Below are 14,657 nucleotides of genomic sequence, written 5' to 3' on the forward strand. Positions count from 1 at the left end.
TTGGTTTCAAGCTTTTAAGTTTGAATGGTCTATTAAAAATGGTAAATTAGTAAAATCTAGTTTTTTAGGCAAAATAATCAAAAATTTACAAAAACACCATTCTGGTAAATAACTTTTAGAAAAACACCATTTTAGCAAATATTTTTAAAAGTACACCATTTTGGTAATTACTTTTTCTAAACACACCATTTAGGGTATTAACTCGATTTTGAGTAAATTACACTTTTTTTTCCTAAATTTGACAATTTTTCAATTTTCGTATGAAAAAAATATCATTTTTTATTTTAAAGTAGGCAAAAATTTGCAATCAAGCTCCTTCCCTATAGGGCGTTCTTTTTTGCTCTTTAACGGACGCACGTGCTAAACACGTGAAGGTATTAATTAATATCATTTTTCCTTTACACCCGAGGAACTGAAAGTAAAAAACGCGACATGTTTCGTGACAAAAATTTAATTTACTTTATTAATTAAAAAAAGGGTTTTTCCCTCTTTAAACAACTTTGTTGCCCATCTAAACATAAAATCAGATCTCATCCAATCACTTAGTAAAGATTGGTGATCTTGGTCAAACGCGTGAGACGGATGATCAAACACCATATAGTGATTATGTCACTGCACGTTAGAATCGCGTGCCCTTGAGCCTCTTCTTTATTCATGTGATTATTATGATTCCATGGTTGATATGTGGGCAATCATGGCTGAGTTATTCGCACTCAAACCGTTGTTTGAAGGTGGTTTGACACGATGTACTGTCTAAGATATATGCAAAGTATTAGGCACCCTGACAAAAAGTACTTGGGTTGATGGTCTTAGTCTTGCATATGTTGTCAAGTTTGGGTTTGCAGCGTTTCTTGGTTTTCAGCTTTCCTCGGTGTTACCATATGCAATCCCGGATGCAGTCAATCTCATTTCTACACTTCTTACTTGGGATCCATGTTGGAACCACGTTAAATGTGACCGTTACTGATCGTTTATCATTCGTGATATGATAATTGACGATAACTGAAATCCCTATGTCTAGTAACTATACGATGGACGTATTTACTCTTAAAGACATACTATAGGGTTTCCCATTAGATGATTGAAAGTACGGAGGCTTATATTGCACATGCTAAACACCAGAGACTAAAATTTAAATTCTCTCCCTATAAATAGAGAATCATTTCCAACCATTTTAGGTCTAATCTTAATCCTATTATTTTGTGTGTTTTTCCTCTCTCAAACTCTTAATCCCATCATCAAACAATCATCTCGTTTTGAGAACCCGCAATCAATGGCAAACATTATTGCTCTTACAGGTCCTCTGGATCAAGTATTATTGTTGTTATTATATTTACAATACGAATCATGTTTATTCCAACAATCCAACCGTGAGGCCTACAGCCATGGAGGCCCTTAATTTGATAGCTGTTACCTTCTTCCACTAGCCCATAGCCATGAACCCACAAATGTTACTCCAATCTTATTTGAAATGGCCTTGTAGCATGACTTGTCGAAAAATAATGAAAGATTGAAATGTTGAGTTGATGATTTAGAAAGAGCGTAGGATTCAATAAAAGGTCTGATTCATAATGGCTGTGGTAATTATTGGGGAAGAATGGAGGATTCAACTGCCGTAAATGACTCTGAGATCAAAGACATATGTTTGTTGGAACCACGTTAGTGTGACCGTCACTGATCATGTGTCATTCCTGATATGATAATTGACGATAATGAAATCCCTATGTCTAAGTAAATATTCGATGGACGTATTTACTCTTAAAGGCATATTATAGGGTTTCCCATTAGGTGATTGGACTTGAGAGGACTAATGAGGCACGAATTAAACACCAGAGGGACTTAATGTGAAAATACTCTCCTTATATATAGAGAGAGTAATTAACCCTAATAAAAATATATAAAGGGTTAATCACAAAAAAAAAAATACACAGCCTCCCAAATCATAAAATTCGTCCATCTTCTCTGTTGAATTCATTAGAACCGAATTCATCATTCAATCCTAAATCAATCATCTTATTTTGGGACCCGAAATCCATGGCAAATATGTTTAATGCCTTTACAGGTTCCTCTGGATCTCACGGTACGTGTATATTACGAATTGAATCATATTATATTACAACAATGTGGTATCAGAGCCAGGTTATGAAGCTATCCCTTGATTTGATTCGTTTTCGTACCCTAATTCGTGAACTGACGAAAGCAGAAGCTTAAATTCGTATGCTTCTTACAAACTTAAAGTTCGTTAGAACTCTAACTTCGTGAGAACTTCCTTGCGAACTCTAAGTTCGTAAACAAAATCACTAAGTTCGTAAGAACACTCTAAGTTCGTAAGGCTTATCTGTGTACATAACTTCTACTCATCTTCGCACTTACTTCCTCACGAACTTACACTATTTTCGTAAACTATCTTCGTTGCTTATGTTCGTAAGCTATCTTTGTTTGTTACTTACGAAGATAGTTAACTACTTACGAAGATAGTTAACAACTTACGAAGATAGTCAACTACTTACGAAGTTAATCCTTATTACGAACTTAGCTATCTTCGTACCGTGCTTATTTTCATGGATTACTGATTAACTTAGTTGATTATCATGTTCGTGCTTACTAGTTTTACCTTATAATTTCGATGGCTAAATTTGTCTCTTATTTTCGAAAATAATTTTTTCTGAGGCATTTTTACCATAGCACTTCAAGTAATGGCTAAATTTCGATGGCTAAACTAGACATTTTTTCTGAGGCATTTATTTTCGAAAATAATGGCTAAATTTATCAGCACGGCCCCAGCCAGGGGATCTGCCCCTTGGACCCCGCCAGGGGCTGCCGCCCCTTGGACCCTGCTCCCAGGGGCGCTGCCCCCGGACATTTGTGTGAAGCCCCCACACATGATGAAACCATGTACATTTGTTTGAAGCCTCCTTTGGGCACAAATGATGAAACCATGTACATTTGTGTGAAGCCCCCACACACTACGGGGGTCCGGGGGCAGCGCCCCTGGGAGCGGGGTCCAAGGGGAGGCAGCCCCTTGCTGGGGCTGTGCTGAACACTAAGTATATTGATTCTGCCCAAAGGTGATTTAATATACTTTGTGTGCTGAAAGGAACATTTTTCATGCATAAGATACACGATTCTTAATTTTGTGCCCAAAGGTCAAAAGATAAGCGTTGTGCCGCATGAACCTAATGCTCATGTGTACTTAGATATTAGTTACTTCTGCCCAAAGGTGATGTAAATCTAAGTAGAGCCTTATGTTAACTTATTGTTTTGGTGTTTACAATAGGTTACCTATCACTAGCTTCATTAGTATAATAGTCTTAGTCTCATTACTTCAGGAACATTACTTTAGCCTCTTACGTAAGGAACATTATTGTTAGCCCTTAGTTAAGTTTAGACATTACTTTAGTTCCATTAGTTTTATAGATAATACTTAGTCTGCCTTAGATAGCTAATTATGTCACTATAATCTCATTGCCCTTAGTTTTAGGCATTACGTTATTAATCTTCTATTACTTGTATCCTAAATCTTTATCCTCCTTATTTCCACTGTAGTACCTCCCATTGGCATTCAGCCACTTACCGGTGAAAACTATGCTTCATGGAAAGATCCGTTAGATCTTACTCTGGGGTACTATGACCTGGACTACGCCATTCGTCATGATGAACCCGCTGCCATTACTGCAACCTCTACTGCAGAGCAGATAGCGGCATTTGAGAAGTGGGACAAGGCGAATCGCTTGTCACTTATGACGGTCAAGAACCCTATTCCTCTTGGTCTCCGAGGAGCTATTCCCGAGTCTGATAAAGTGAAAGATTACCTCAAATCTGTTGAGGATTACTTCAAGGGATCGTCTAAAGCGCATGCAAGCAGCTTAATGCTAAAGATGCTTACTCTGAAATACGATGGAAAAAGCGGTGTCCGTGAACACATAATGAAAATGAGCGACATGGCGAACAAGCTTAAGACTCTCGAAATGGAAGTCTCTGACAACTTTCTTGTGCATTTCATAATGACATCATTGCCTGCTCAATTTGATGCCTTCAAGATTAACTATAATGCTCAGAAGGACAAATGGAAGATGAGTGAACTGATTGCAATGTGTCAACAAAAAGAAGATCGCCTTAAGCTCGAGCAACCTAAAGCTGTTCACCTTACTACCACTGCTAATTCCAAGAAGAGGAAGGGTAACAACAGTAACAAGAATGGAAAGAAAGCTTCAAAGATGAGTCCTGGTGCAGTTGCCTCTAGCTCTAATGCCTTGAACATCAAGTGTAAGTTCTGTCGTACTCAAGGGCACATTCAGAAAGAGTGTCCTAAGTTCAAGGAATGGCTAGCTAAGAAAGGTAACGTACTTTATGTAATATTTGATTCTTTTACTACTGATGTTCCTGTTAATACATGGTGGGGTGACTCTGGTTCTATGGTCCATGTGACTAACTCAATGCAGGGATTCCATACAATCCAGAAGCTACGAAAGGGCCAAAGAAAACTTAGAGTTGGAAGTGGTGATCTTTTAGATGTCGAAGCCATGGGAACTTATATTTTACATATGAGTACTGGAAAATGTATTAGACTATTAGATACCTTATATGTACCGAGAATTACTCGGAACCTCGTATCTATTTCTAAACTAGACATTGAAGGTTTTGTAATAATCGGCAAGATTACTATTACTCTTAATAATGAATTGCTTGGTCGTGGTTTCTTGGATGGAATGCTGTATAAATTAGAACTAGATCATAATTTCTCACAATCTTTGTTGTCTTTTAATGTTGATGATAAAGCTAAGACAAAGACAAAATCACTTAAGCAACAAGAGAATTTCTCCATGTTGTGGTATGAACGTTTTGGCCACATCTCACGAGATCGCATGACACGACTCGTAAAGGATGGAATCTTACCATCTCTTGACTTTAGTGATTTTGAAACATGTATTCAATGTCTTAAAGGCAAAATGGCTAAAGGGAATAAGAAAGGAGCCACAAGAAGTTCCAACCTGTTGGAAATAATTCATACTGATATTAGTGGCCCCTATCCCGCTTCCATTACAGGACATACTTCATTTATTACATTTATTGATGATTATTCACGTTATATGCACCTTTATTTGATTAAGGAAAAGTCTGAATCCTTACAAACTTTTACTGATTTTAAAACTTTGGTTGAAAACCAACTTGAACGAAAAATAAAAGTTGTAAGATCAGATAGAGGAGGTGAGTATTATGGTAGACATACTGATGTTGGTCAAGCCGCTGGTCCTTTCCATGACTTTTGTAAGGAACATGGCATAATTAACCAATACACCATGCCTGGTTCTCCTCAACAAAATGGTGTTGCTGAAAGGAGAAATAGAACCCTAATGGACATGGTGAGAAGTATGCTTGCCAACACTAACTTACCTACTTTCCTTTGGACTGAGGCCTTAAAAACAGCCGTTCATATACTCAATAGAGTTCCTTCTAAATCTGTCCCTAAAACTCCTCATGAGATCTGGACAGGGAAGAAACCGAGTCTTAGATATATGAAAGTATGGGGCTGTCCTGCCGAAGCTAAATTCTATAACCCTTACTTAAAGAAACTTGATCCTAAGACTGTTACATGTTTCTTTGTCGGTTATCCGGATAACTCAAAAGGTTATCGGTTTTACTGTCCTTCCCACACTACTCGCATCAGTGATACACAACATGCCACTTTCCTAGAGAACTCAGAGATCAGTGGGAGCACGACAAATCATAACTTCGATTTGCAAGAAGTACAAGAAGCGGGGGGAAACAATTTGTCGGTTAGTATTATTCCTCTGATAATTCCTCTTGTACAGAACGCTGCTCCGAATGTCACTGATCCAACTCCTCCTAATGTTAATCATGAGACCACTAATGTTGAAGGATCTTCCAAAAATCCCGAAAATCAACTCAGGAGATCATCGAGGTCACGTAGGGCCACCAATTTTGATGACTTCATTACTTATCTCACTGAAGTTGAGGATGTTGGAAAGCTTATTGATCCTACCACCTATAAAGAAGCCATTAATAGTGATCAGGCCACTCAGTGGAATGAAGCCATGTTTGAAGAGCTTAATTCCATGCAACATAATGACGTTTGGGAATTGGTTGAACTTCCTGAAGGATCCAAAACTGTTGGTTGCAAATGGGTCTTCAAAACCAAATTAGACCCGAAAGGAAACGTCGAACGATATAAGGCCAGATTGGTTGCGAAGGGCTATACTCAGAAGGCTGGAGTCGATTATCAAGAGACCTTTTCTCCCGTGTCTCGTAAAGACTCTTTAAGGATCGTTATGGCACTAGTAGCTCACTTTGATCTCGAGTTATATCAGATGGATGTCAAAACAGCTTTCTTAAATGGAGACTTGAAAGAAGACGTATACATGTGGCAACCTGAAGGATTCATTCCAAAAGGTAAAGAGCACATGGTCTGCAAGTTAAAGAAATCCATATATGGGTTGAAGCAAGCATCAAGACAATGGTACCTTAAGTTTGATGAAGTCATTAAAGAACAAGACTTCATAAAGAATCAAGTGGATCAATGCACCTATCTCAAGATCAGTGGGAGTAATTTTATAATCCTTGTTTGTATGTAGACGATATTCTACTAGCAAGTAATAACTTGGATATGTTGCATGAGTCGAAGCGGATGCTTTCGCAGAAATTCGACATGAAAGATCTCGGTGATGCCTCTTATGTTATAGGTATCGAAATACATCGGATAGGCATAATGGTATTTTAGGTCTTTCTCAAAGGGCCTATATTGAGCGGGTTTTAGAACGCTATAGCATGCAACATTGCGCACCCACTGTAGCTCCAGTAGTTAAAGGAGATGTATTCGGCACTTTCCAAAGTCCGAACACTGAGATTGAAAAGGAGCAAATGAGGGTGATACCTTACTCATCAGTAGTTGGGAGCATTATGTACGCTCAGGTCTGTACTCGTCCAGATATCGCTTATATCGCCGGTATGCTAGGACGTTATTATCTAATCCTGGATTAGCACACTGGAAAGCGGCTAAGAAAGTTCTACGATATCTGCAAGGGACCAAAGACTACAAACTAACGTATAGAAGAAGTGACAATCTAGAAGTAGTAGGCTATTCCGATTCTGATTTTGCCAAAAGCAAGGAAGATAAGAAATCTACTTCTGGGTATATTTTCATGTTAGCTGGCGGACCTATCTCTTGGCGGAGTCATAAGCAGAAACTGACTGCAACATCCACCATGATGGCTGAATACATTGCCGTTTATAATGCTACTTGCCATGGGATGTTAATTAGGAATCTGGTTAGTGGACTCAAAGTCGTCAACTCCATTTCTAGACCATTGAAGCTTTATTGTGATAACTCAGCTGTCGTAACTTTCTCGAACAGTAACAGTTCAACTGCCGCTGGGCTATATCTCGATACAAAGTATCTGTTTGTACGCGAACGGGTTGAGGAAAATGTTCTTTGTATTGAGTACATAAGTACAAATGACATGCTAGCGGATCCGATGACCAAAGGTCTTCCTCCTAATGTCTTCGTAGGACACGTGTCGAAGATGGGGCTTACTAAAGACTTAGTTTAATTTAATAGCATATTGTACTTATTTGGTCATTAGTATTATTGTTTAAAATTTTTCCTCCTTATTCAGATTTTGTTTGTCTATTAATCGCACTTTGAGTACTCGTATTAGTGTGTTGACATTATTGTGACAAAATTTGTCTTAGTCAATTGATCATTAATTTGAGTCATAGTTTGACTAGTGGGGGTCCTGAGTTGATGTTCTTCTCTACGACTATACTTATTGGCTATGATTTCGGTTTAAAACAAAATGAGTATTATTCCGGAACTTATTTGAATACTCATAGATAAATGATCGCTCGGTCAAGTGGGAGAATGTTGGAACCACGTTAGTGTGACCGTCACTGATCATGTGTCATTCCTGATATGATAATTGACGATAATGAAATCCCTATGTCTAAGTAAATATTCGATGGACGTATATACTCTTAAAGGCATATTATAGGGTTTCCCATTAGGTGATTGGACTTGAGAGGACTAATGAGGCACGAATTAAACACCAGAGGGACTTAATGTGAAAATACTCTCCTTATATATAGAGAGAGTAATTAACCCTAATAAAAACATATAAAGGGTTAATCACAAAAAAAAAATACACAGCCTCCCAAATCATAAAATTCGTCCATCTTCTCTGTTGAATTCATTAGAACCGAATTCATCACTCCATCCTAAATCAATCATCTTATTTTGAGAATCCGAAATCCATGACAAATATGTTTAATGCCTTTACAGGTTCCTCTGGATCTCACGGTACGTATATATTACAAATTGAATCATATTATATTACAACAATGTTTGCTTGTTTGATCATAAATATTATCCTGATATTTGTGTAGTAGTAGTAGTGTGTCTGGTTGGAATGTTATCAAAGTTTTTCAAATGATTAATTTGTCTATTTGTATGATAAAATTTGACAAATTTAGAGGTAAGTTTCACATTTAGTGCATGATGTGAGGAGTCATATGTTTTGAGGTATCGTGTAGTACTACTGATAGTTCTTTCCTTTGTTACCACACATACTTTCTTTTTCTCTGCGAATCAAGACAAGACTGGTACCTTTGTGATATTGTAGCTAGGAACAAGTCAAGGCGGGTAAGGTACGTTGGGTCAGCTGACAAACTCTCCATGTTTCTTAGATCATCAATAACCAATACATTAAATGTATCACAAAACTATAATGTTTTGATAATAATCTAAAGTTTACATAATATATAGAGTGGTTTTGAACATTTATGTACTCGTATAGTCGTATATATATGAACAATGGCACCTGCTTGACTTAATTCCTTTCTAGTCAAATCTTTAAACCTTTTAATCTGTTCAACACATCACACGTTAAAATCCAAGATGTTTAAAATATGTAAAAGTGATGCTGAAATGTTTAGGTGAATGATGGTTTATTTTTTGTATCCTCTTACCCAAAAAACAATGATGATTTATTAAGCTAAAAAATTAGTTCAGCTGTCTCTTTGTTTAAACTTAAATTATCATTTTAACCACGCAAGGCGACGGTGGTTACGGCCATGATTGGTAGTGGTGGTGGCGTGACAGGTGGTGGCGATGTGATTATTATTGTAAAAATAATTAATTTAAAATGGGTAATGTAGTTATTTTAGAAAAGTTGATGGGTTTATGTTGTAAATTATTTCATTAAGGGTATTATAGGTATTTTAAGTGAAGATGTTTAGATTAATGTATAAAAAAAGAGAGAATTAATTAATTCATTAAGAGTAAAATGACCATTTCGTATGGGGCATTTTTATGAGATAGAGTGTTAAAAAATTTTTAGGAAAAAGAGTGTGATAATTTTTATAAAATAGTAAATATTATGGGCTTTCAAGGAAAATATTACTCGTAATAGTTTTATGGGCTTTTAAAAAAAAGATTGTAATCCTTGGCTAATATAGAACCAACAAAGTCCTGGAATATCTATACTGTATATTTATATATATACTGCCAAAGACCTCATTATCTTATTCGGTTTCCTATTGATATATTGTAGAGAAACTTTAACATGTAATTGAATGGTGCTTCTTAATAATCTTCTATATCTCTCATTTTTTCCATCATCATTTTCTGTTCTTTGTATATTTTTAAGGGTTAAGTGCATGAAGATGTAACAAACTATGATCAAAAAATTTGTGTGCATGAACTTATAAAATCTTTATTGCGTGCATAAACTTAATATATATATATATATATAGTATGCACGAATGACCGGATGTTTAGTTAGCCGGTTACAATTGTGAATTCTTTAGTGTTTTTTTTTTGAGTTCCTTACATACAATAGAGATTTTGTAAGTTCATGTACACAATAAATTTTCGTATAGTTTATTACATTTTTATGCACTTAACCCTTACATTTATTAACAAAGTTATAATGATGTGAAACGTGCATGAAAAATGGCAAACACCAGCAACCTAACTATCTAACATTCTAACTACACACATGTAACATCCTGAATTTTTATGACCAATGAAAACTAACCTTGATTATAGTTTTGACATTAAAATAGTTTCCTAGCATTTTATTTTTGAATACGGGATTAAATCAGTTGGAACTTTAGCGGATAGCGGGTAAAATACTCTTCTTTTTTGTCAAGGAAGTGGCACTTATAGGAGTTGCCAACCATTTTTCTTTGTGACTCATATCATTAGTTTCTTCTTATTCCTTTCTTCATTTCCATTGATCTTAATTTCTAGTTCAAATTCAAGTATTTTCATCTTTCATTCAATTTATTAGTTCTCTTAAATTACAATATCAATAATAGCCATCTTTTAGAGAAGAATAATTTTAGGAGAAATGGTGTATGTGGGTGTATGTATGTTGTGTGGGCTGAATTTCAAGAGCAAATAGAGTGGAGAAGAGTTTGTGATCTTAATCCTTGACTTTATTCTTGAATCCTTGAGTTAATGATTTTCCTTTATCCTAATTTTGTTTTCTTTTAGAAATTAGGGTTCTTACTATAAAATGAATTGGGGAAATTTGGGGATTTCTTTATAATAAGTTAATTTCTTCAATACAAGTTAGAGTTCTTGAAATTTAATAAATTTAGGGGTTTCTAGTTGGGTGCATGAAAGTTTAGATGAGTATTATGTGAGAACAAAACTGGACAGATTCTGTCTGTGATTTTGCAACGTGTAAAACACCCATATATTAGACTTTTCACCTTGTTGAGTCCTAAAAAGAAAATGTAGGTTATTGTGTTAGCTCGAAGTGGCCACTGGAATGAGTTTAAAATATGGAGTAGAACTCGAGTTATGGATTTTTGAAGTCAGTGTGGTCATTCTGAATTTTCAGCAAAAACAATTTTGTATCAGTTTTTAAAACGAGTAAAACACACTCATACGGGTCAAATCTTGTGTTGTTCACTGAAGATAAAATGTACCTAAAAGGGTTAGATTGAAGTGTCCACTAGAATGAGGTCAAAATATGGTGTAGAACTCAAGTTATGGTCATTTGAAGTCAGAAAGGTCAAAATTGTTTTGTTAGTGAAAACAGTAGCAGCGTTGGTTTTTAAAACGACCAGAAGTCATCTATGAAGGACAATTCACATATTGGTCACTAAATATAAAATGTAGGTTTATGTGTCATATAAATTTGGCCACTGAAATCAAGTAAAAAAAAGTTAGTAGAACTTGAGTTATGCTCGTTTGAAAGGCAGCCTAGTCAAATATAAAAATGAGGATTTTGCTATAAAAGTGAGTTTGGCATTATGAGAATGATATAAGATTAGTATAAGATTGTAAATGATAGGTTGGGTGTTGAAATGCTAGTAATTATGGCTAGACGGCCTAGTATGTGATTGATGATCCTATATGCTTTTGTGATTTGTTGATAGGTTGAAACATACATATTTTGTATTATTGCGGTCATCTTCATTTATGATCTTGGTTGTCGCGGAGGGGGTGAGTATTCTTGCATACTTTTATATATGCGTTGGGTCGATTACCATATGATGGTGGATTCCGTATGTGGTAATCGATTTGGCGTTAAATCTAATTTGGGGTATTGTGATTATGAGGCCTAAGAACCTCTTAAGATATGATGTATGAGGCCATAGAACCTCTTGTGAATGGGGCCTAAGAATCTTGAGATTATTGATATTGATTGTGTTGATATAGCTTATATGGATCCATGTAATGCGTTAAAGTACAAAGGTGAGCATGTAGATATGGTATGACGGTACCATAGGCTACATGTAATAGTCCTTTGTGTGTTGCCCTCTTTCGTGTGTATAAACGTATGCAAGATTATTCACTAAGCTTTGCTTACCTTTTAGTTGTTTACCCTTTTTATAGGTTGTCACATATGTGAAAACAAAGCTAAGTAACATAAAGATTGAAGTTGAATTGTAAAGCTTGAAGCATATCATATTCGCGGTAAAATGGAATGATGCTAGAACATGTAGTAGCCTTTTGATCTTAGCTCATGATATGTCATTTTGGTAAAATTGTTGTTATGTCAACTTTTAGGTTCAAGGAGTTTTTGGTTATTAATGAGTCATTTTGTAATAAAAATGTAGTGATTATAGTTAAATGTATTTTAAAAACTTATTATCTGTAACAGGTTTTTGATGTAGATTTTACAAAATGGTCATGCCGAAATTTCCAATTTTTATGCGTTGTCTTTTATAACGAGTTTTGGTAAATGTATTTGTCGAGATTTATAATTGAGTGCATTCTTAGTTAAAAAAAAATTCTTATAAAATGGTCGAGTCTAGTTTGGTCCCTTCAACACATTCATCAGAATTTAGAACCATAAGAGTTGGAAAAAAAAAGATCGGATCCCTATATCTTGATGATGATGATGCCAAATGAAGAACAAACACAACCACTGATGAAAAACGATGTTAACCCATCGCACATATTCCTTTTTCTGTATTTCATCATGAAACCCACAAACAAGTAATTCCTTTTACACACCCCGCCGCCGGAAAAACCATGGTATTGTTGATCGTTCACTGTTACCGTCTTTTGCTTTTTCTTCTTCTCTTTGATTTTATTTATTTTATCTATATATGTGGGAAATGAAAAAAAAAAAAGAAAAAAGTGAAAATTGTAAAAATCTTGATACAACAAGAGGAAGACACAATTTTGTGGTGGGAAGGGTTTTATAGTCAAAGACATCCAACGTGTTAAGATAACCAGGCCCACATAATCTTTTACCCGATTTCATGATACAATAAACATTTAGCAGAGTTCCTTACATATGATAGAGGTTTTGTAAGTTTATGCACACAATAACTTTTTGGGCATAGTTTATTACATTTTCATACACTTAACCGGCCGACATAAGTCTTTACCCGGTTTCATGATACAATAGACATTTAGCAGGGTTCATGCATATGATAGAGAATCTTTAAGTTTATGCACACAATAACTTTTTAGTCATAGTTAATTACATTTCCGTGCACTTAACCCTAATTTTAAAGAAGTAATAGAAATATCATTGTTTTTTATTTATTTATCACAATGTACATATTTCATGTGTTTGGTAAAATGTATAAAAATTAATAGTACTTAACTCACCTCCCATATTTTTAAGGTATCTCCTATAAAATTATTATATCTTTGTTAACATGAATTTTTGATTTGTAAGGTGAATTTTAAGGCCTACCTTATAAAATGCTAGAAATATCCATGTCTTTTTATCTGGCACAATTTGGTTTTTATAAAACTCTAGCACAATTTGGTTTTATAAAACTCTAGTTTAATTAAGAAAAATCTACATACAATAAAATTAATGTTAGGTATATCAGAATATTTCTATTAGATGAAGATTTAATTGCAATTAAAGTTAATTTTGATGACTTGAATGAATGAAGTCATCAGTTAACAAAAAAACCCTTTTAAAATTTGCATAATTGTTCATTAGATCACAAAATAAATTGTACCCAACCCGACCCGTTCCACCCGTTTGATTTTGTTGCCTTAAATAATCCAAAGGACCTAAGTTAGTTATATTGCTTGATAAAAAGGTAGTCATATACAACCGTTTATACGCGTATTTTTCATAAACCCTCACTAATTGGCATATTCATTCATTCGGCGTATTTTTGAGAAATAATTAACAAGAAATTAAGAAAGAATGGATGAGAGGTATGAAAGGATGATGGAAGTTGGGAGTGGAGCGTTTGGTGTGGTTTGGAAGGCAGTCGATAAGCAAACAGGGGAAGTCGTGGCGGTCAAGAAACTCATGGAAAAGTATGACAGCAACAACGAATATCTCATCCTCAGAGAGATCAAGGCTCTCAAGAAGTTGGACAACCATCCGAATATCGTCAAACTCAAACAAGTCCTCAAAGAACACGACGACCTCTACATGGTGTTCGAGTACATGGAATGCAGTCTCTACAGAAGTATGGTGCAACGAATCAAGAAGCCGTTTTCAGAAGACGAGATCAGAGACATGTGTTTCCAGTTGTTTGAAGGTCTTGCGCACATGCATCGTAACAAATACTTTCATCGTGATCTAAAACCCGACAACATTCTTGTGTCCGGAGATGTTATAAAGATCGGTGATCTTGGCTCTGCCCGGATGTTTGATGATCGATTTCCATATACGGATTATATCACCACACGATGGTATCGTGCTCCTGAAATCCTTCTTGGTTCGAATAATTATTAACCCTCTGTTGATATGTGGGCTATGGGTGCAATCATGGTCGAGTTATTTACGTTCGAGCCCTTGTTTAAAGGTTCTTCTGAACAAGATATGATCCATAAGATTTCCAGGGTGTTGGGCACCCCGACAGAGAGTACATGGAGCGATGGTGTTCGTCGTGCAAGAGAGATCAATATTCAGTTTCCAAAGTTTATTGGGATTGAATTTTCTGAACTGCTTCCGTATGCTAGCCCGGATGCAGTCAACCTGATTAGTTCACTTCTTTCTTGGCATCCGTGGGGGAGGCCAACAGCGTTGGAGGCGCTTCAGCATCCGTTCTTCGACAATAGTAACCATGTTTTACGTCTCAGATGGCATGATTCCAGAGATATTGCATCTGCCAAAAGTAACGGAAGATTTGTATTCAGAAAAGCGATGGAGCGGGAGCAGTTGAAGCAGCAAAGAAGGATGAACGATTGGATTTAA

At 35.8% G+C, this 14,657-nt stretch overlaps 1 pseudogene; it reads left to right on the forward strand.

Annotated features, from left to right (window-relative positions):
* Nucleotides 1-13,655: 13,655 nt before the first annotated feature.
* LOC122587945 lies at nt 13,656-14,657 on the forward strand (annotated as a pseudogene).

Source organism: Erigeron canadensis, chromosome 2 (genome assembly GCF_010389155.1).
Source record: "Erigeron canadensis isolate Cc75 chromosome 2, C_canadensis_v1, whole genome shotgun sequence".
Lineage (NCBI taxonomy): Eukaryota > Viridiplantae > Streptophyta > Magnoliopsida > Asterales > Asteraceae > Erigeron > Erigeron canadensis.